Raw genomic sequence first — 22,080 nt, forward strand, 5'->3', positions numbered from 1 at the left:
TAATAATGTTCTTGATGAAGCCTCTGTGTCCTGAGGCAATGACGGTGGTCACATAACACTTGCTGGCCTCGAATTTCCACAGGGAAATGTCAACGGTGATATCGTGTCCATGTTCAGCTTTCAGTTTATCCAGGACCCAGGCCTCCCTGAGAGGACCCTTTCCCATCTCAGCAGCCTCCTTCTCAAAATTTTCGACCACATTTGTAGATCAGATGACCAGAAGTGGAAGACTTGTCCAAATCTGTGTGTCCGTGACGATGATATTGATATGAGTCTTTTCCTTTTCCATTTTGGGTTAGGTTAAGCAGGGGTTTTCATGACACCTGTATTCTGGCAGCAACCTGTTGCAAAAAATCTGATTATATCTTTTTAAAAACTTATCAATCTTTTGGGGAACTTGGTATTTTGAAAAGAAATAAGTGAAAAGGGAGATCCTGGGTCTAAAATTCAAGTCAGATTGACTTCAGGAAGAATCCAATGTGACAAATTTTAAGTTATTGCTGAAAAAGTGAAGGAGAATACCACGAGGAAACTAACCACACAAACACAGCTCATCACTTTTGTGCCCCTGGTATATTTCAGAGTTCAATATTCACCTCTTAGAATTCCCATAACCGCCATTCCTAATTATGAGCTATCTATGTATTTTTGTGTCCTCCAGGCACAGTGAAAATACCACCTCACTGATTTCATTTCGTTTAGATAATATTTTCAACAAGGCAAGGACTCATTATGCTCTACTGTTTGAACATGTACACAAACACCCCCCAAACAATTAGACTGTTAGGCCTTTGAACGTAGGGGTTCTGCTTTATTCCCTTGTGTCCCAGCACTTACCACTAGGCACATACCAAATGATTAACGTAAATGTGCTGCCTACATAAAAATAAAGTACTTGATATGGAGTTTCATTAAGGTAGAACACGAATTGAACATGAGCAAAACAATAAAACACGTTTAATGTGCTTGTGTTCACTGGTGCCAAGCACTTTACCCACTTTACCTTTAACCCTTAGAATTGCCCTGTCAGGCATCATCATCCACATTTCACAGAGAGGACATTTCTAGGAAGTAAATTGTCCGCCATGATAACAGCAAGTAAGTAACCCATGGCCCAGCTCTCAGCCCCGGTCTGTTGACAGCACAGCCCGGTGTTCTTTCCCTTCCAGCACATTTTCTCTCCTTCCTCACTGCTCTAACCACACACCATCCAACTTACATATGACTTTATGAACACTATTATGAAAAAGCGTGGAGAAAAATATGTTTCTGCTTCACAGCTGGCTAATATCTTCCAACGAGATCTCCAACTTAGTAATCACTTTGTCTGGTGGGTGAGTTGCTTTGTTTTGGTTTACCAAAATATTTTTCTGTCAGAGGGAAAGGCTGTCTGAGAAAATATACATACATCAGTACAAAGGAATCAAAAGGATTATTAAGTGTTCTAGGTAACCTGTGAGCTAGCCACGGAAATAATGGAGGGATGAGGTAGACTGGGAGAAAGATAGGGGACCCATTGTGGTCGTCCAATTACATTAAGTCTTCAAAACTCAAGCTCTTGAGTCAGAGACCTAATCATTGGAGGTCAGTGGACAAAGAAGTTGCCTGTGTCCTAAAGCAAGGCCCTTTTGTAGACTGGGCTCCTTAATCAGATTGGTGTGCTGGTTAAGGAAGCCATGGAGTGACCAAACCCCCTGACTATAGCTTGCTGACACAGGGCCCCACCTGACCCACAATTCAATTACTTATGTTGGGAGAAATTGAAGAATCAGATTAAGTTTCCAGGATCAGTCAGCAAGCAGAATATGAAAAACAGCAGCCTGGGTTTGACCAGGATTCAATTTTTTTATGGAATGTTTTTATAATCCTTGCCATCAGAAGTGGGGTCTGATCCTTATTGGTTGTACATTCTCCTAAAAATTGTCACTTTGACTCACTCTCTCTAAAGATTGTCATTTACTCAACTAGGGATTGTCATTTACTCAAGTTCTTCTTCATTCATGGCTTGGCAACAGGTGGTTAACATCAGAACCTAACGTTTGCCTTCTTAAAATCAGTACTTGCAAAACATAAACATTCTTGCTACTTGATCTTCTTTCTTCAGCTTCCAAGAGATGATCATAAATAAAATATGACTAATCCTCAACAATTCACTAAGCTTCAGTTTTGTATTTATAGCTACTATGCATACACATGCATAACAAATGTCATATCCGCATTTGTCATAAATATGTAATTAAAACGTTCCCAAGGATTGTGCAAACTGTTCTATATAAATTATCACAACAAACCTAGGAGGTAGTAATGGAAAAAACTGTGGCTCAGAGAGGCAAACGTGCCCAAAGTTGTGTGGCTGTTTAAACAAACTTTATAAATATACGTAACTAAAGAGATGACTCTAAGTCCATTGAGACAAACTAATCACATCTTCTGAGGTAGCAAAGCCTTATGATGTAAATCACTCTTTTGGTTCTTATCATAAACTGACCTATATTGTCATAGTTCGTGTCCAGTCTTATCTTCAAAGGTCAGCTCTTTAAAGCTGGAGAATCTTATGAAAGCAATGAACACTTTCCCCAGAAAAATCCATACATCCACCATGGTTGTTCCATAATTTCAGAGAGAAGGCCTTCTGTAGCCTGTCTCTGGGCTTGAAGTTCCATGTACTCCACAGAGCCATGAGCCCCAGGTGCAGAACACTTCACATGCTCTCTTACGCTCCTTCCTGTCTTCCACAGACCTTGTACTCTTCTGTTTCTCAAGAAATATGCTGACTTCAAAAGAGAAAGACCCTTGCTGTGAACTTTGCAGTCCAGGAGCCTATAAATGTGGTTTGCCAGAGAACTTGTTTTTCTTTTTTATTATCATACCCTTGAACACATAAAACCCAGGAAAATAACTGCAGCTTGTGCTGAGCCTTGACTTTGGCGAGCACTATGGGAACAGACACTTCCATATTGGACTGTTTTTGTCTTGCATCAAAAGCCCCAATGGCTGTTGAAGACCTGGATTTGTCTATACCAACTGGCTCATGTTGGAGATATTTAGGGAGGTGTCAAAGTGGACATTATCACTCTTTGGAAAGAAAAGATTCTTCTTTCTTGAAAACTCTTATCATGTAAAAATAACCTGGCAGACCAAAAATTGAGACTATTTAATATATGCTTCTAATATATGCTTCTTTGGTAAAAGCTAAAATTCAATTGAAAGATCTTCGTATGAAATTCACATATTATTATTTTACTTTGCTTCCTTCTAAAAGCATTTTAAAGTCTAAACACTCTTTTTATTGTGGGATCTGTAGCAGAAATACCTTAAATCCAGTCCTCTGCTCCATCATTTTGACTAATTCTGAACTTTATAGTCTTTTGCCTAGGTTCTTAGAACAGCTTTTTGGCTCAGAACCCCTTGACCAAGCTGGTAATGGTGAGTGACTCTAGCTATTTTCCTAATAATTAAGTCTAATCATGTCATTCACTTGCTTAAAAACCTCTCTTGGCTCCTATTGCTTATAGAATTAGAGTCAAATTTCTTATTTTAGCTCTGAAGTCCCTTCTACCACAGTCCTGGCCTAGTGTTCCTTTGCCAACTCCATGTAAACTCTTGTCCACTTCCTCCAAGCCATTAACATGCCTCTAAAGTCATTTTACTAAAGTCATCACCATTTTCCAAGCACAATAGACCTACCATAATAATAAGCATACTATCTCTTCTGGAAGGTCCTTTCTTATATTCACCTACTCTTACAAATACCCCTCATCTTTTAAGACTCAATTCAAATGTTGTCTCTTCCAAGCAGACTTGAAACATTTCATGTGGTTATTTATCCTTTTAACTTCAGTTCCATTTTCTTTGTAACTGTTAAAGTTGATTCCATTGGAAGTTTCATGTGTGATGGCTGTCTTTTCAAAGACTACAAGGCCCTAAAAAATAAAAACAAATGTTTTTGTCTCTATATACCCAGCACCGGACCAATGATTGGTGTAGACCATTAGCTCAGAAATTGTTTGAATAATCAATGAATAATATATAGGAGTGGAGGTGAGCACAAATTTTTGCTCTGTTGCTAACCAATGTATAAAATGGAAGTAAATAAATTTGAGTAGAGAGTGTCATACATTTATAACTTATATTTTATTGAATTAAATTAACATGCAATATTACAACAGTTTCATGTATACAGCATAGTGATTTAACATTTTTTACATTATGAAAGAATCACCTCAATAGCTCTGTCACTACACAAAATTATGCAAATATTGACTTTATTCCCTATGCTGTATATTATATCTCTGTGACTTATTTATTTTATAACTGGAAATTTATATCTTTTAATTTCCTTCACCTATTTTACCCATCCACACCTAGCTCCCCTTTGGCAACCACTAGATTATTTTCTGTATCTGTGAGTCTGTTTCTGTTTTTTTGTGCTTTTTAAAGAATTTTTTTGTTTTTATTTTAAATTCCACATGTAAGTAAATCACATGGTATTTATCTTTCTCTGACTTATTTCATTTAGCATAATACACCTTAGGTCCATCCATGTTGTCATGAATACAAGATTTCATTCTTTACTGTATGAACTTCCAATTCTATGTTAAATAAAAGTGGCAATAGTGAGCATCCTTGTCTTGTTCCTAATCTTAGAGGAAAAAACTTTCAGCTTTTTACCTTTGAGTATGACATTAGCTGTGGGTTTGTCATATATGGCCTTTACCTTATCGAGGTGTATTCCTCTATTCACTTTTTTGAGAGTTTTTATCATAAATGGAAGTTGAATTTTGTCAAATGCATTTTCTGCCTCTATTGAGACGATCATAAGAATTTTATCTTTTGTTTTTTTATGGGGTATGTCATGTTGATTGATTTGTGATGTCAAATCATCCTTGAATCCCTGGAATGGGTCCACTTGGTCATGGTATATGATCCTTTCAATTTATTGTTAAATTTTGTTTGCTAATATTTTGTTGAGGATTTTTGCATCTATGTTCATTAGTAACCCTGGCCTGCAATTTTCTTTTTTCTTTTTTTTCTTTTATTTTATAATATCTTTGTCTGGTCTTGATATCAGGGTAATCCTGACCCTATAAAATAAATTCAGAAGTGTTCTTCCATTTTCAATTTTTGGAGATAATTTGAGGAGGGTAGATATTAACTCTTCTTTAAAAGTGTAGTAGAATTAACCTCTGAAGTGGACTTTGTTTATTGTGACTTTTTTGATTACTGATTCAGTTCCATTACAGCTAATTGATTTGTGGAGATTTTCTAATTCTTCATGATTTCAGTCTTGAAAGATTATATGCTTTTAGAAAATTATCCATTTCTTCTAGGTTGTCTAATTTGTTGGCATGTAATTTTTTACAGCATTCTTGTGATCCTTTATATCGCTGTGGTATTGGCTGTAATTTCTCTTCTTCTGTTTTTTTATTTTATTTATTTGGGCCATCTCTCTTTTTTTCTTAATGATTCTGGCTAGAAACTTGTTGAATTTTCAAAGACAATCAAAGAATCAGTTCTTAGCTTCATTGATATTTGTTTTAGTTTTTTTTTTTTTTCCAGTCTGTATTTTATTTATTTCCACCCTGATCTTTATCATTTCTTACTTTCTTACTTTGGACTTTGTTCTTTTTCTAATTTCCTCAGGTATAAGGGTAAATTATTTATTTGAGATTTTTCTTGTTTCTTGAGGTAGACCTGTATTGTATGAACTTCCCTGTTAAGAATTCTTCTGCTGTGTCCCAAAGATTTTGGAATGTTGTGTTTCCATCTTCATTTGTCTGAAAATATTTTTTTATTTCTTGTTTGATTCTTTTATCGACCCGTTGATTGTTTAGTAATATGTTCTTCTCTACACTTGTTTGTGGGGGTTTTCTTCCAGTTTTTTTCTAGTAATTGATTTTTGGTTTTATGCCATTGTGGTTGGAAAAGATATTTGATATGGTTTCAATTTTCTTGAACTTCTTGAGACTTGTTTTGTGGCCTGACATGTGATCTACTCTGGAGAATATTCCATGTGTATTTTTTTTTAAATGTGTATTCTGCTGTTTTGGGGTGGAATTCTCTGTATATATTAAGTCCATCTGGTCTAATACGTTGGTTAAGGTCACTGTTTGCTCATTTATTTTATATTTTGATGATGTATCCATTGATGTAAGTGGGACATTAAAGTTTCCTACTGTCATTGTTATCTAATTCTCCCTTTATTTCTATTAATATTTGATTTTTATGTCTAGATGCTCTTATTTTGGGTGCATAAGTGTTTGCAAAAGTGATATCCTCTTGTTGGATTGACTCCTTTATCTTATGCAATGTGCTTCTTTGTCTTTTGTTATGGTCTTTGTTTTAAAACACTCTTCTCAGGGGTATTAGAAATACCCAGCAAAAAAACAAAATAGAACCCTGGACTGAAGTAAAACTTCTTGGAATAAACATAAATTTATTAGGTCAGAAACTAAGTGAGTAAAGAAGAAGAGAAAATTCAGATACAATTGGCGGAGGGCACCAGACAGATATCAGAAAATACTGGATGCTTGGCTATATGGAGAGACCATATTTTTTAATACTCTGCATGAACAACAGATACAAAATCAGAGAGGAGTACAAAAGAAGAACCAAATTCTAGAAAAAAATCTAGCTTGACCCACTTCTATCCCCTACACAGGAATCTCTTCTTTGAAGTATAGAGGTACCCAGCTCACTCCAATATGAACAACAGAAAAGAATTAAATATTATTTAATTTAATATTAAATTAAATATTACTATATTAAATATTAAATATTAATTTAATATTAAATAAATGTGTAGACTAAATAACCTTAAAGAAATAAATACATATATAGTGAAAGATGAGAACAGAAAGACCACATAAAAGAATTAGAAATAAAAGTAATAGGTTTAGAAATGAAGACTCAATGGAAACTAATATAAAAGTAGAGAGACAACTCAAGAAGCAATGTTAGGAAAAGAGAAAGAAAAAATAGAACTAAAAAAAGTAAACAAAGAGATTAAAAATAATTTGAGATAGACATAGGACAAAGAAGACCTAGCATGAGTATAATTGGAGGTCCTGTTGAAGAAAATCAAAACCATGGAATTAACAAATACTAAAATTACAATCCAAGAAAACTTTCTTCTTCATAAGAAATTTGAATCCATATATTGAAATGTACAATGTGTACCTGGAAATTGATGCAGGATAGTTATATCTTAATACACAATAAGAAGCTAGATATTTTTATCGAATTTGGAAAGATTACTTAATTATGGTAACCATAGATGATAATGTGTACACTATTTAACTTTCATTTTCTCAAAATTCCAGAAAATAGCTTGTCTATTTGAACCTAAACCCATAGGTAATACCTCTTGAATAAGTAATTACCTCTCGTCACCTATCCTGCCAAAATAGCCACATCTGTCATTGTGATAATGATGGCAAATCATGCTGGTTTGAAGACCTGTGTTGGTAGTTACCTGTATCTTTGATCATTAAAATTGCTATCCAATAAATAATCACTTAACATTGTAAGTGATGGTAATTAATGATGGGGGAGGGAGGGAAGATAACCAAAGTTTTGTCATAGAAAATGTTGAAAGCCACTCACCTTGTGCTGTTCTTTCAGTGTATAAACAAGGAAATGAAATTTAAAGATAAGTAATTTGCCCAAGATAAAACAGCCAGACCATACCAGGCTTCAAATAAAAAGTTTAGTCTTTTAATTTTCAGGTCATGTTTTGTGCTACTAGGATCATGCATAAAATTAAACTTATTCGTTTTATTTAAGAGTAAATATCACAGTGTGGGAAATTAAAAAAATCATAATTCTTTTTGGAATATGATCTTCACAACCGTTATGTATAAATAATAGAGCCCTCTGAATCAAAAGATAATTTTAAAGATAATAATAGTCAGTGTAGTAAAGAATACTATAATGTTATGGGTTTATCAAAATCTACATGTTGTCACAGCTTCCTGGGCCCACAGCTACCTTATAGTTAAGTATGGCCAAGTGTCTGATTTCGAGCCAATGCAATGTGACAGAAATGATCTGTACTGCTTCCAAGCTGGGCTATAAAAACCTCCCATAAACTGCGCTCTAAGAAGGAAGAAAACGTTCTAGGAGCAGATGAGACCAAACTTTGCTTGTTTTTTTTTTTTAATGTTTTATTAATTTTTGTGAGAGAGAGTGCAAGCTGGGGAGGGGCAGAGAGAGAGGGAGACACAGAATCTGAAGCAGGCTCCAGGCTCAAACCCACAAACTGTGAGATCATGACCTGAGCCAAAGTCAGATGCTTAACCGACTAAGCCACCCAAGCACCCCAAACTTTGCTTGTTTTTGATTCTTAGTATCAATAAAGATGAGAGAGAAAAAAATAAAACAATTAAACCTCCCATAAACAAATCTGCATTCTCCCTTCCATATCTGCTGGCTAAGTGTCAGTGCCTTGAAAAGTATATATTTAAAACAACAGAGTATTACTACTTTGGACTGCTAGATGAATTTATAAAGCAGAACCCACAGCCCCTCCAACTATTGGATTTTACATGAGCAAAAACCAAACATCTTGTTGGATTAAGTCATTTATATTTCAAGGTTTACCTGCTACTATAATTAGTGTTATCTTACACAGAAATTTCAGTCAGAGTGAGTAGTAACAAAAAATATAAAATCTGTGTTACTGGCAGAAGAAAACTAGGAAACTAATATCAGAAGCTAGGCAAGTGAATTATCAAGTTAGGCAGTGGGAAAATATTCAGTTACAATGATGCTGATGATATTTGGAGAGGCAAACCACACACCTTCCTAGCCTGTGGCTCTAGCAGAAGAGATTGGAAAACAGAATTACATTAGCATGCGTTAGATATTAGTAACTTTATGTGGCAAGCTATTAGAAGAAGAAATGACCACAGAAAACACTTGCAACTAATTTGGCCATCTAATAAAGAATTGGCAGTCTTTGCATATTAAAAGATTAAAGTAGGAGTGCCTGGCTGACTCAGTTAGTAGATCATCCTTAGGGTTGAGAGTTCAAGTCCCACGTTGGGCATAGAATTGACTTAAAAGTAAATAAAAATAAACAAGAGATTAAAGAAAAGCATTAAATATTTTACAAATATATATAAATTTATAAATATATAAAAATATATAGAGAAATATTTTATAAATATATATATATGTATATAGTATGAGTGTGTGTGTATGTATGTATATATATAGAGAGAGAGAGTAGAAAGGAAGCCTCCAAAAATTTAAATCTTTGAAAATTTGGGCATGCTTATCTCAAAGATTAGATTCCAAAGATTAGAGAATAAGATTTTTTTTAATTGAATCATTAAGGATCTGATAATATAATTATGTGATAAAGTTTAGATTGAGCCGGGCCCTCAACCCAAGGCTGATGTCCCTAAGGTAAATGTCATTGACTAGAGAAAAAAAAAATTGTGATGAAAAAGAAAATAAATTAATTGGATTTAAGAATTATGTCTAACAAAGAATTGTAGCTGTGAGTACCAGCATATTGAACTAACTACAAGCAAAGAGAGGAAAGTCTTAGTAACTTTAAAGGAAGTTATATTGCCAAAACAGCTGTGAGTTAACACTTAAAAGTCTTTGGCTGATTAGTTTTCTATTCATTTGTTTATTAGTTTATTGATGTGGTTTTTTGAAAAAATACCCTGAAATCCTTTGAAATTTAAGAGCTAATGTTTATTTAGACATATCACCTATATGACAAATTCTTGATATAAATGATTTTGAATTTCCTATTGGCCAAAATATGTAAATATGTATCACATCTTTTTTACTGTAAATCCATATAAATGATGTCTATTTGTGAATTTGTATCTTTAAATCTTTTTTCCTTTGCCCCCACCTGAAAAGCAGAAACATTGCTAGACATAAAAATATTCATGATGGGAATGTTATTATTATTATTGGATTTGTTTTCTTCTCTTGGTGACGTTTGGAGTTTAAGCCTAGACATAGGCTCCTTTCCTTCTCTGAATGATTATGTCTGATGAAATAGCAAAAACAGAAAATATACTTTCTTTTTAAAGCCCTTGGCAGAGAATTAAAACCACTCTTAAGCCACCCAACTCATACAGACAGGAAGTATGCAGCAAAAAACTCTGGAGCCCTCAACTCCCACTACAAATGTGGCCATGTCACGTCATGGACCAGCGAGAAGCCCCAGATGGCAGAACCAGAGACCACAGAGGACAAGGAAGTTCCTCTCCGAAAGCAAAATTGAGTTCTAAGCAAGGAATGTCACTCACAGCCAGGACTTCATAACAGTTGTCCAAAAGGATTTCATCATTACCGTGGATGGCAATTACTACGTATAATGCAATTTTCTGTTTTCTGAATGGGCTATTTATTACAGTCATCCTGTCTCTATTCCACCGTGCACATTGGCTAAAGTGGAGGAGACAGAAACCTTGCAACTAATTTAGCCATCTAATAAATCATTCGCAATCTTTATAGATTAAATGATTCAAGCAAAACATGAAATATATATATACAGTTAATGTCTAAACGATATCTAATTCAGGAATTTCCAAGTCTTAAGATCTATAATATTTTCACATCCTCCTTAGTGAAAGGCTTTATAATCAAGGTCTTCATTAAACTACTTTAGGCTACTTTCTTTGTCTCTGCCTATAACCTCTTTACCTACCAATGATATTTGTCCAAAGACTTCCTAATGTCCTTCCAGGTCCCACAATTCAGTATAAATAAAAGGAAGCCTGTAGCTGAAGAAATAGTCCACTGTGTTAGTTTATGTCAGCCCCTGCCCCTGCCTCTACCCCCTTACCCCCTCCAAGCAGACCCTGAGATAAAGATTTGAGTCCTCAGAGTTTATTTGGAAGGTGAACCCAGGAGATACTATGAGAGAAAGGGGAAGTGAGAAAAGGAAGGGAAGGAAGATGATAAAAGGTGCTTTATGAAGTAATTTGCCCTTGAATGGCTACAGTCTTATGGCCTTAGGAAACTGTAAGAGATCCTCTGGAATGTGCACCTCACTGCCGTCCCATCCATGGATGAGAGAATTCCTCTGGGTCTCACTGAGGACGCTCCTTCATGGCAGCATCTTCCCAGTACTCTGAGACTGTTGCATGCCCAGGCAGAGCAGACTCCATGGGCCAGAGAATGCCCTCGGGCAAAGGGAAACAGTTGCCAGCAACTGGAAGTCAAACCAAATTAATACATAACTGGTGAGGGGCAAGGTGATGGTAATCTCATCTATACTAAGGAAAAGTTATTATGTTATGAGTTGTTTTGGAAGCTGGATATTGAGTCTATTTTGGATATACAGCATGATGCTACTTTGCTAATATTTTGGTAGAAAGAAACTATTCTTCATTTTATCTGAATCGTGAAAGGCAAAGTCTTCTGGGAATAAGTCCTAGATAGAAGGCTAACTGATAATATTTTCTGAATACCACCAGGAATGCTGATAGGAAAGTAGTTTCAGATACTTTAAGCTTAGCTGCTTCTAACTTACTCTGTGTGTTCTTTCCCTGCCAAATCCCATAGTGAATGGAGCAAACATTGAACATTCAGCCTGAGTGAGAAGACTTTGGGATTGCAAGCCACCAAGTTGGGGGAGTTCTTGCCCCTGCAGCTTAACTGTAACAGATATCTTCCATTTACCCCTTCAGTTAAATTCTCCACCCTCCTCTGCTGCAGAAAGCCAGCCTGTAAAGTGTATACCAACGAGCTGTCTTGCCCTCTGGCTTCTGCGTGAGTTCAACCACTAGAGACCTGGCAGGAGATTAGAGGGAGAGAAGAGAGTGGGAACAGAGTATTCATAATCCCTTAACTCCCTCTCTGTGGGTCACTGTGAGTTGCTGGTTCCTCCCCATAAAGATCATGGCTCTTCACAAGGTGGTCCCTCCACAAGACTCTCCTTCCAGGTAATTTACCTCTTCAGATCTATAGGTGGAAATTGGCTCTGAGTGACTAGTGTTGGGGTACTTCTCCTTGATGGTTCTCCTATATCCCACCTACATTTTCACAAATGGCCCCTTTATTAAATACTCCTTGAGATATTCTTTGGAATGAATCATCTATTTCCTGCTGGGACATCAACTGATACATTATTCTAACCTATACCATCTGGTTTTGTTTTTCTGTAATAAAACATCACATCATGATGGCATTCTTCCTGAACCACTGTGGTTTCCACTACATTCAACCTTGCCAAAATCAAGGAAGAGACTGGGAGATCTAAATTCCACTGTCATCCCAACATTATTTATGCAATAGAACTCTTTCCACAGACAATGATGTCTTTATATCTGAGAGAGCAAGTGTTCCATCCAAATTGCATATCTATTGCTCCATTGACCAACCCCAACCTATTTTTTAAATGCAGTACTGATTCTTTAGTACTTTAGGGAAGGTTTCTAATGTAAGATCTTTGATATTATTTCTTCTTCCCCATGTTACTCCCTCAACTCTACCCCAGGTTGAGTCTGTTTTTGTTTTATGTGTGGAAAGGACAATTTTCATAAAAGTCATATTTGTTGAGAATTGATTAGTAATTCCAAATACTGGATCTTAGTAGGAGGTAAGGACTGACATGCTTCAAGTGTTATAAATCAATTCATTAAGTCAAGGTAAGAATTGAACAGATTATTTAACTACTTGGAACCAGGGAAGACTTGTTTTATCCCACACTTAAGTGTTCAACAACATCACCTAAGGAAAATTATAAAAGGATCTCAAATATATGCATTACAATTTCAAAAAGAAACAGAAACTAGTAAATTAGAGATTATCATCTATGGAATATGTTCAAACACACTGTTTAACAAGCCTATATTTAAAATTATTATAAGTGAAAGTAATTTTGCCATTACAGGTAATTTATGTTGTATGTAAATTAGACTTACCGAATCATCTTATAGAATTCTAGTCCAAGTTTGTTAAAGACAAATGGACATTTTTTTTTCTCCTACTGAAAATTACCATTTGTTTTTCCCTCCTGAGCATTGCTTCTTTACCCTTGAATGCCACTATTTACATAGTGTTTCACTATTTAAAATCCTTTTCACATACAATGCTGGTTCATCTAACAGTCCTTTGAGCATCTAATGGCAATAATGAGCACTCTCTCTAGAGTTCTGTTCATGGGCCTATATACATATACTACTGCATCGCAATTATGGAAGGTTCATTGATTTCCTAAAATCCATGCAATGGTGAATAACTCCTGTAATTTATAAGTTAATCCTCACAACACTTCTATGAGATAGGTTTTGTTATTCCCATTTTTCAACTGAAAAGATTAAGCCACAAAGAAGTTAAATGATTTGCCCAAGCGAGGCAGAAGAATTTGGTGTTAAACTCAAACCTAGCACTATATCAAATGTGCTCCACTTTGTCCCATGACGCCCTCCTATTTCGGTTAGTGTGGGTCATCACCTATATTCCACTATAAAGCATTTTATGTCAATAAGGTAGAATCAATATTTATTGAATGAGAATTCCAGGATATCTAAAGTTTTCTGAATAAGTTACGGGCTAATAATCTCATCTGATCTTCAAATGATAGCTCCATTTTGATTTTAGATTCAATTGAATTTCTGGTCTATAAAGCATTTTCAGTTTATCTTACAGTGTTATAGAAAGTTAAAAGGCAATATGTATGCCCCAAATATAGATTTGGCTCATTATTTCAACAGTGTTTCCTCTCCTCTGTTTGCCTCTCAGCATTCATGCCCAACCTACCACCTTGGACTCTGGACCCACTGCCTTGACCTACTGATATCCAAGTGTTGGTGTGGGGAAGAGAATGACGAAGATACTTGAGTACACATAAGAAGACCTGATTCTAATGCATTTTGCCACTTAGCAGGTGAATTACCTTAAGTAAACCACTTATTTTCTCTGAGTAATAATTTCCTTACCTGAAAATGAGGATGATATTGTCCACATCTATGTCTCAGGGCATAGAAAGTATCCAACAAGATATACTGCCTGAGAAAGCACTTCAGAAATGTTTAAAGCAGCATACACTTAGGTTGCTGTTATTAGAGTCAGCAAAGATGCCTCCATAAGCAAAACCAGCGTTAAATTTTTTAAAAGTAAGAATAGTGAGATTATTCATCCATTAAATTACTCACTGCAAATGTCCAGCCATCACTATTACGTTCTACATGTTGATGCTGCTTTATTATAAGAAACTGACTACATTGAGCTCACTCATCCAGCCAACTTTGCAGAAAAGCTTGTGTCCTGGTTCCCAAATTGAACATAAACCAACACATGAGTCACTTAACAAACTCAGTGACCTTGCATGATGCAGGGATTTATCTAGTGAAATTGTATGGTAGATTTACTGTCTGGTATTAAATTACTATTTCATTATAAATAGCACCAACCTAATTGTCTTTAAAAAGTAATCTTCAGTAACATCTTTAAATAAAGAGGGATCAATTACTTCTCAATATATGTGGGATTTTTAAAGTTATTGTTGCATAACCTGTTTGGTAGATTTCTCAGAATTTTTTAATGCAGTAAAGGCTTATTTTACCAACTTTCTTGCATCCTAATGGTTGAGTGAACAACACTGCAGTATGTCTTTCAACACATGGATTAAGCCCTTCTGTAAATGAAGCCAGTAGAATTATATCACTTGAGTACAAAACATGCAAGGCAAATATAAACTATGAGTAAAAATCAAAAGGAGTCAGAGAAGACCCATAAGCAACTGTTTTCCAGGACTATAAAATCCAGTTAGGGAAACTGGCTCTGAAAAAGCTGAAAAAAATAATGAAATTCCTAGTGTTTTACAGATCTTTTTAAAGAAGAAATTAAGCTCAAATGCAATTCCTTGAAAAGGCAAGTTTTATGATTACATGATGGCTAACCTATGACTCTACCACAAACAATAACTGCAGTCACTTGAGTAACTTTTTACAACATTTCATAGTCAGGTTCTCTTAGGTTGCAAATCTGTAGCAATTAAAATGTCCATGAATAAAACAACTGAGGATAGTAATCTCAGGCTTCAAACATGCATATACAAAGTTTTCTCATTTTATATTTTCTTTAGCAACTGATTACTATCATGCACCCCCAGTCAGTCTCATGGTCAAATTCAGGATTAATCAGTCAGTGCAGTGTTTTCTCCAGCTATGACTAACCTGAAGGTTTTCTGTACTCATTCATTATCCCAGGGGTGGCATCTCAGTGTCAAGGGATCTACTTAGTATCACAGCATCAGTGGGAATGGAAGGATGTCTGGCTCTCAACCACCACCTTCTCACCATGGTCAAATGTTGAGACATTCACACCTTATCTTCTTTCTCGCCATTGGTATCTAGTATTGCAATCTCCCCATTCCTACTGGGTCTTGGATCATTGCTCCATGCAAGTCACCTTGCATCCTTGAAGCCCCTGCTGAGAGGCTCCTTCATGTCTACCAGCTGTCTCTCCACTACCAGTGTGCCCCTCGAAAGAGGGAGCGGAGAGAAAGAATGTTATGTAAAATGTAATGTTGATGTATAGACTTTAGAAATGACTTCTACTCTAAAGGTGCTTGCAATCCAAAGAAAACATTAAATTAATAGTTCTCTGTTTTTCTCAGAGTGGCCACACCAAACTTTACCCACTTGAGTATGGGCTTTGGATTCAGATGGCCGGGATCAAACCCAAGCCCTACCTGTGGAAGAGTTTCTGGTTTTACTTTGGATATCCCATCGATGCAACAAATTGAACAGTAGCCCCCTCATAAGGTTGCTCCACAGATAATAGATCTAAAAATAATTAAAACATTGTCTCTTGTCTAATAATCTCTAAAGAAGTCATCTCCAGTCTCATCATCATTATATCTCCTTCTTTCCATTCCCTCTTTCACCCACTCCCACTCATAGAAATGTGTCTGGGTTGATGGCTCCAGTGAAAAAACAGCAGAGCTAACACTGAGTTAAATAAGTGGGACACCACGTTGGTCAGGAGAAGACATTTTTACCAGATCCCACGTACTGTTCGCAATCCTGTCATGTTTGCCTATGAGTGTATAGCATTCTTTATTGCTCTGCAAAAAAATTTTCCCCAAATTCCTAAAAGATATTCTTTCAATGTGAACACAGAAGGCTAACATTTGGATCCAGTCATTAAAATCTATTTAATTTTATAACCAGAAGCCGGGGTGGGATATTTGAAGGAAGAAAGGAACGCATGAATTCTGTCAGCTTTCATCTGTTTCCTTTCCTAAAAGTATCCAATTGTAAATCCAAAGAACTAGTTCTTCCTAAGTCGTGGAGTGAAAAAGCTCCAAAGATTAAATCAATCCAGAATCACCTCATGGGTAACTAGCCCAGTAAGTTAATTACAGGATTCTTTGTTGCTTTTTTTTTATTGTGGGTAAGAGTTCTTGATGCAATATTTTTGGTTAATTGAAGATTTTCTTTAAAACTATGCAAGACAGCCAGCAAATAGTGCATTTATGTATGTAATAGAAATGGTTGTAATATATCATTAAGGCACTCCAGGGCATGTTTTATTGGTTCATTAATACAGTACATGCCTTAGGTGTATTCAACCACTCGGGGCCTATATTAATGGACCAATAAAATATACCCGGGAGTGCCTTAATGCCACCCTAATATGGCTAAGCTTAAATTAATTTTTTCAGGCTTATCTTTTTAAAAATCATTTTTCCCCACTTGGGAAGATAGATTCCTTTACAGGGGGAAAAGTTCATGGTGACAGAATAAGAAGAAGTAGGATAATGAAAATCTTTTTTGTTCCATCAGTTTTCTAAAATGTTTCATCCTTTCAGATCCATTTCTAATCGTCTGCATTCTACATCCAGTGTCTTCCCACATCTTCCATGGAAATCAATAATCTTATGGCTAAGATCAGGGAAATAACAACTATTCTTGGAAGTAACAGATCAATGTGCCAGCAAATGTCATGTCTAGCTATAAAAGCCAATCACCTTTCAGTATTCTACCTGACCAGGACAAATGCTTACACTGATTTAAGGACCAGCTTTTCATCTACCTCCTGTCACCTTGTGTAATCAAGGAATCATGCTTCCCTACAAAAAGAAAAATATTCTTCCCAATCATCCACATTATACTTCTCTTTCAGCTTTACAAAAGTTCTTGATTTCCACTTTGGTTCACTGAGGAATCTTCTTTAAGAAGAGAAATGTGGAGAAGAAAGAAAAAGCATTGAATCCAGTTGAATGAAAATCTTGGTCATACCATCTACTTGTTCTGATACTGATCTGGAAGCTTCTAGTTCCTCCTCAGCAAAATGTGTACAATAATGTCTATCTCATAGGAATAGCATGAATGTTGAATGAAAGAATTCATGTAAAACACTTGGTATAATGCCTGGCATGTAGGAACTACTGGATAAGTGTTAGGTTTTATTAACCTGTGAAATGCTATGGAAGAGACCAAGGTGAATGCAACAGTTGAACAGCATGAACTTCCTAAAGAAATGCTGAAAAGTTGAGCATCCTGTCTATGAAAAGCAGATCTCCCTCACTCCTTCCTGTTTTTCTTTTCCTATTACCAGTGAGATACATACCTTTAAAGGTTACTTAAAAAACAAACAGAGTGTAATCCAGGACTTATAAATGCCATAAGTAAGGCCTACTCTGTGGGGGTGGGGTAATGGAAAGTCTGTCACCATCTTCAAAGAGGTTATCTGTTACTTGGAATAACCATATAATATGGAAGAATATAAAATAACAATACAAGATTGATCAATTGTACGTGCCACCTAAGTTTTAATTCATTTTTGGACATAATGGAAGAAAGCTCTGTACACAGGATTGATCAGAAAAGGAGTCAGCCGGCCAGTAGGATCTATACAGGCCCGTTTGCTTAGTGAAGAAGGAAGTAAACATTGAAACCGGCCATGGTGAATTCAGAAGGCAGAGGTGGAAATATTCCACAGTGGGGAATGAAACAAAGGCATGTGTAACATTGAAACCGGCCATGGTGAATTCAGAAGGGAGAGGTAGGAATATTCCACAGTGGGGAATGAAACAAAAACCAGCGAGTTTTTGAGGAATGACCTTTGGGGCACTAGCAGGAGATGCAGTAGGCTGGATGGTGTGGAGAACTCTGCCTTTCAGGTGATGATGGAAAACCAGTGTAGGGGTTTGGATCAGGAAATGTCCTGAAATAAAAGCAGTATTTTTTAAGTAGTCTAATTACCAGTCTGTCTGGAAAGTGGAGTAGAGAGAAATGATACCAGAGGCACCTATTGAGGGAATATTATTCTATACTATGTTTGAATTCGGAGGCACCTGTACAAGTTGCTGAAGGGAAGACTGAAGAATGTGAATGCAAAAAAAAAAAAAAATGTTCATGATGAGCATTTGATTGTGGTATGCAAGAGAGAGGAAAGGTAAAAGAACAACTGAGAGGCTGAAGAAATGGGAGTGTTAAATAACTATTTGCTCCATTCGATTTGCTTATATTCCATTTGCCTCGCTTAGAAATCATTTTCCAAGTACTTGTTCTATGAGCTTCACGTGCTCTTGAGTAAGAATAAAACAGGATGAATGGCAGAATAGAGCCAATGTCATTATTAGGAAATACAGTTAAAAAGTACAGGGGTGCCTGGGCGGCTCAGTCGGTTAAGCATCCGACTTCGGCTCAGGTCATGATCTCGTGGTTTGCGAGTTCAAGCCCCGCGTCGGGCTCTGTGCTGACAGCTCAGAGCCCGAAGTCTGCTTCAGATTCTGTGTCTCCCTCTCTCGCTGCCCCTTCCCTGCTCATGCACTGTCTCTCTTTCTCTCTCAAAAATAAACATTAAAAAAAATTAAAAAAAAAAAAAGTACGTACCCCGACAAAGGTGGGTCAGTCAAGTGCATTAATTTTATGTCTGAAGAAAACCACTTTGTCAATGATCACAGCACAAAGTGTGGCAAAACTTGAACACGTCATTGAAATGTTTCTGTCATTTCAAGTCATACCATGCTTCATGCATTTCCTTCATTTTGCCAAAATGAGTCCCTTCCTCTGTGCTCTGTCTTCTCCTTTCTGCTTACCTAAATAATATTTACTCTCGAAGGCCCACTTTATCCAAGAAACTTTCCCTAACTACTAAAACAGGGACTGAGCCCCCTCTCCCTCCTTGAAGTCCTAGAGCCCTTGCTGAATTAGCCACTTAAGTTAGCACTTAATTATGTATGTCTGCAACACACAAGTCTGTGTCACTCTCAGGGTGATGGTGCTATAAAATACTGTATCCCCATTTATTAATTCAAGTAAAATATTAATTTCTTAGTTCAAAGTTACATGTCATTATAAGCATTAACTGTAACTGTCATGGAAATAGGAAAGGTGTCATTTATTTTTATATTTTTGCCAAAATTACATGAAAGAAACTTTTCATAAATACCTTATGGCTTATTGGGACGTTTACACAATTATTTGAACAGTTAAGAAAATACATACCTTTTGGTTCAAATATCTGCCCCAACTCAAAGATGACAAGGCCAGGGGGTTCTCATTGACAGTTTACAGGGGCGTGTGTTCCAGACAGCCATAGTGAGGTGAGCCGGGCATGAGGGTAACGAAGGTCTGCCCATCTGAGGTTGTACAGAGTAAGAAAACCCAGAACGTTAGGAGAAGCCAAAATCCATTAAGGAAAGCAATGAGTAAAAGCCAGAGAGAACAAAATCTGAATGTGGAAGCCAAAGAGCCGGAGGCAGATCAAAGCTGGGGTGTATTGCCAAGAGTGAGAGCTGGAATTAGTGAGAAACCCAGTGATAGCGTATCAGCTCTGGTGTTGAAAATTTCAAGCAATTGCTTAAAAATAGCTTGGAGCATCTGAGGTAGACTTAATCATACTGAGTAAAGGATACTTTTCTAATATTTCTTGACACTTTTGAAATCTGTTTTTGAATGTGTTTGTATTTGGGGGGACCCAGCCTCATGGGTTAATCATGAATTTCAATAATTTGCCCCAAATTCAAATTTTTGAAATGCAGAGTTTCTATGTGTCCTATGTATAAGTTAAAGTTTTTCACTACCTGTACAAATGTAAAAAAACGACATGTCACCTACAGACGTTGAAGCTGACAACATATTTTAGTAATCAGCGCACGCGATTCATTCTTAACTGAAACCTATCAGATTGGAAGACAGGAATTTTATAGATTTCCAGGCACATGGCTCAGATTTAATTATCAACTAAGAATCTCCAAGTAAATTCCAGTTTTGCAAATAGCTATTTAAGACTATCTCATAGAACCTGAAAATTTCCCCCAGTCATCTCTATAACTTAGGCTCAAAAAGTAGATTTGTCACAGATGGTCTTTTACACTACCATGGAAATAATTGTTCCAATCTTTCTGGAAGGCAATTTGGCAGTTCATATTAAAAGCTTGCAAATGTCCTTATCCTTTGACAGCGAAATCCTGTTGTGCTGTTTGTGAATTTTTCCCAAAGAAACAGTTACGAATGTGTACAAATATGTCTCCACAATGATATTCATTGCATCAGTGTTAATAATAGCTAAAACAACCAAAAATTCAAAGGTATAAAATAGGAGTGTGGTGAAGTAAACTATGAAAAATCCGTATAATGAAACTAATTAGCAGAAACAAAATTGTTGTGGAAGAACATTTAATGAATACAGATGCAAGTTACAAACAGCGTATAATGTCTGATCCTCTAAGAATTAATGAAAGAGAAAGAACAAGTTGGCTCAAACTATTAATATTTTTTCTCTCTCACTGTTTTTAGAAAAGTTGCGTTCCTTCAAAGGTGCCACATGATCTGGTTCTGACCTGCTGTTCCAGCTTTGTCTCTGCCACCTTCCTTTCTGCTCACCACTCCCCAGGCATTTGGGCCTCTGGGAACTTGCCAATGGCCTTCCATCCTCAGGGCCTGGCCACTCACAGTTCCTTCCATCTAGAATGTTCTTCTCCCATTCACCACTCCTACCCTCTTACCCAGGCTCTGCTCAAACTTCAGACTGAAACACATTGTCACAATATTCACCCCTTCCCCTAGTCTACAATAGGTCCCCATGTCATGCATCCTAAGAGAACCTTGGACTCTGTTTTCATAGCATTGGAGTCTGTTGCAATCATAGAGTCCTTTTGTTACTCTCTGTTTAATATCTGTTATCTCTGATATTCTATAAACTCCATAAAGGCACAAAATATGTATTGTATGTATTAGGTACTCAAATTGTTACAGAGCATAGGATAAATGGATAAAATTATGGGTATTATTTATTTTCCTCTCTTGTCATTATAAGTTTTTGTAGCAAGCGTGCATAATTTCTGTAAAAAAAAAAACAAAAAATCTAATTATAAAAAAAGTTGATATGAAATATTCTAAAATTAAAGAAAATTAAGTTTGGGAATGTACTCGAATTATTCAGGTTATATCAACACCCCAATTTGCTTGCTAATATAAACTAGACCGTGACTTTGAAATCAGGGTTTTACATGTTGAAACCTCATCACACATTTTAAACCTTGAATTTGACTTCATATTTTTTATTGTTGCTTGTTGAAAGGATTTATTTTGTTTTGTTTTGTTTTGTTTTGTTTTATTAATTTATTTTCAAGTTAGTTAACATACAATGTAGTCTTGGCTTCAGGAATACAACCCAGTGATTCATCTCCTACATAAGACCCCAGCACACATCCCCCCAAAAATGCCCTTCTTAATGCCTGTCACCCGTTTAGCCCATCCCCCTAGCCACCTCCCTTCCAGCAACCCTCAGTTTGTTCTTGGTATTAAAGTCTTGTATGGTTTGCCTCCCTCTCTGTTTTTATCTTATTTTTCCTTCCCTTCCCCCATGTTCATCTGTTGAGTTTCTCAAATTTTTTTCACGGCAATCATTAGAAACTCCTCAGAGTAAGAATCTACATACCACGCAGGAAGTCTCTATGTGGATGGTGAAAGGAATTTTGCCTTAAGTTAACAAGCTACTTCTCAGATAATAAGTACTAAAATAGGAATTTCATGGGTCAGATAAAAAGAAGAGATAGCTCTTAAATTGCGGAATGGTTCAATGGTATGTGTGAACTGATAATATCTTGCCCTACTCTTTCCTTTTAGCCTTGACCTATGCAAC

The 22,080-nt window shown here is 36.3% G+C and overlaps 1 long non-coding RNA gene across 1 annotated transcript in view; it reads right to left on the reverse strand.

Annotated features, from left to right (window-relative positions):
• LOC131513810 (uncharacterized) overlaps nt 1–21,052 on the reverse strand; it is a 70,912-nt gene extending 49,860 nt beyond the window's left edge. The window contains exons 1-2 of the long non-coding RNA XR_009262809.1: nt 20,777–21,052; nt 19,440–19,573 (exon numbers count right to left, since the gene is read on the reverse strand). This is a non-coding gene — a long non-coding RNA (uncharacterized LOC131513810). The remainder of the gene's footprint in view (nt 1–19,439; nt 19,574–20,776) is intronic.
• Between the last annotated feature and the right edge of the window lie 1,028 nt (nt 21,053–22,080).

This window comes from Neofelis nebulosa, chromosome 6, assembly GCF_028018385.1.
Source record: "Neofelis nebulosa isolate mNeoNeb1 chromosome 6, mNeoNeb1.pri, whole genome shotgun sequence".
In the NCBI taxonomy this organism is placed as follows: Eukaryota; Metazoa; Chordata; class Mammalia; order Carnivora; family Felidae; genus Neofelis; species Neofelis nebulosa.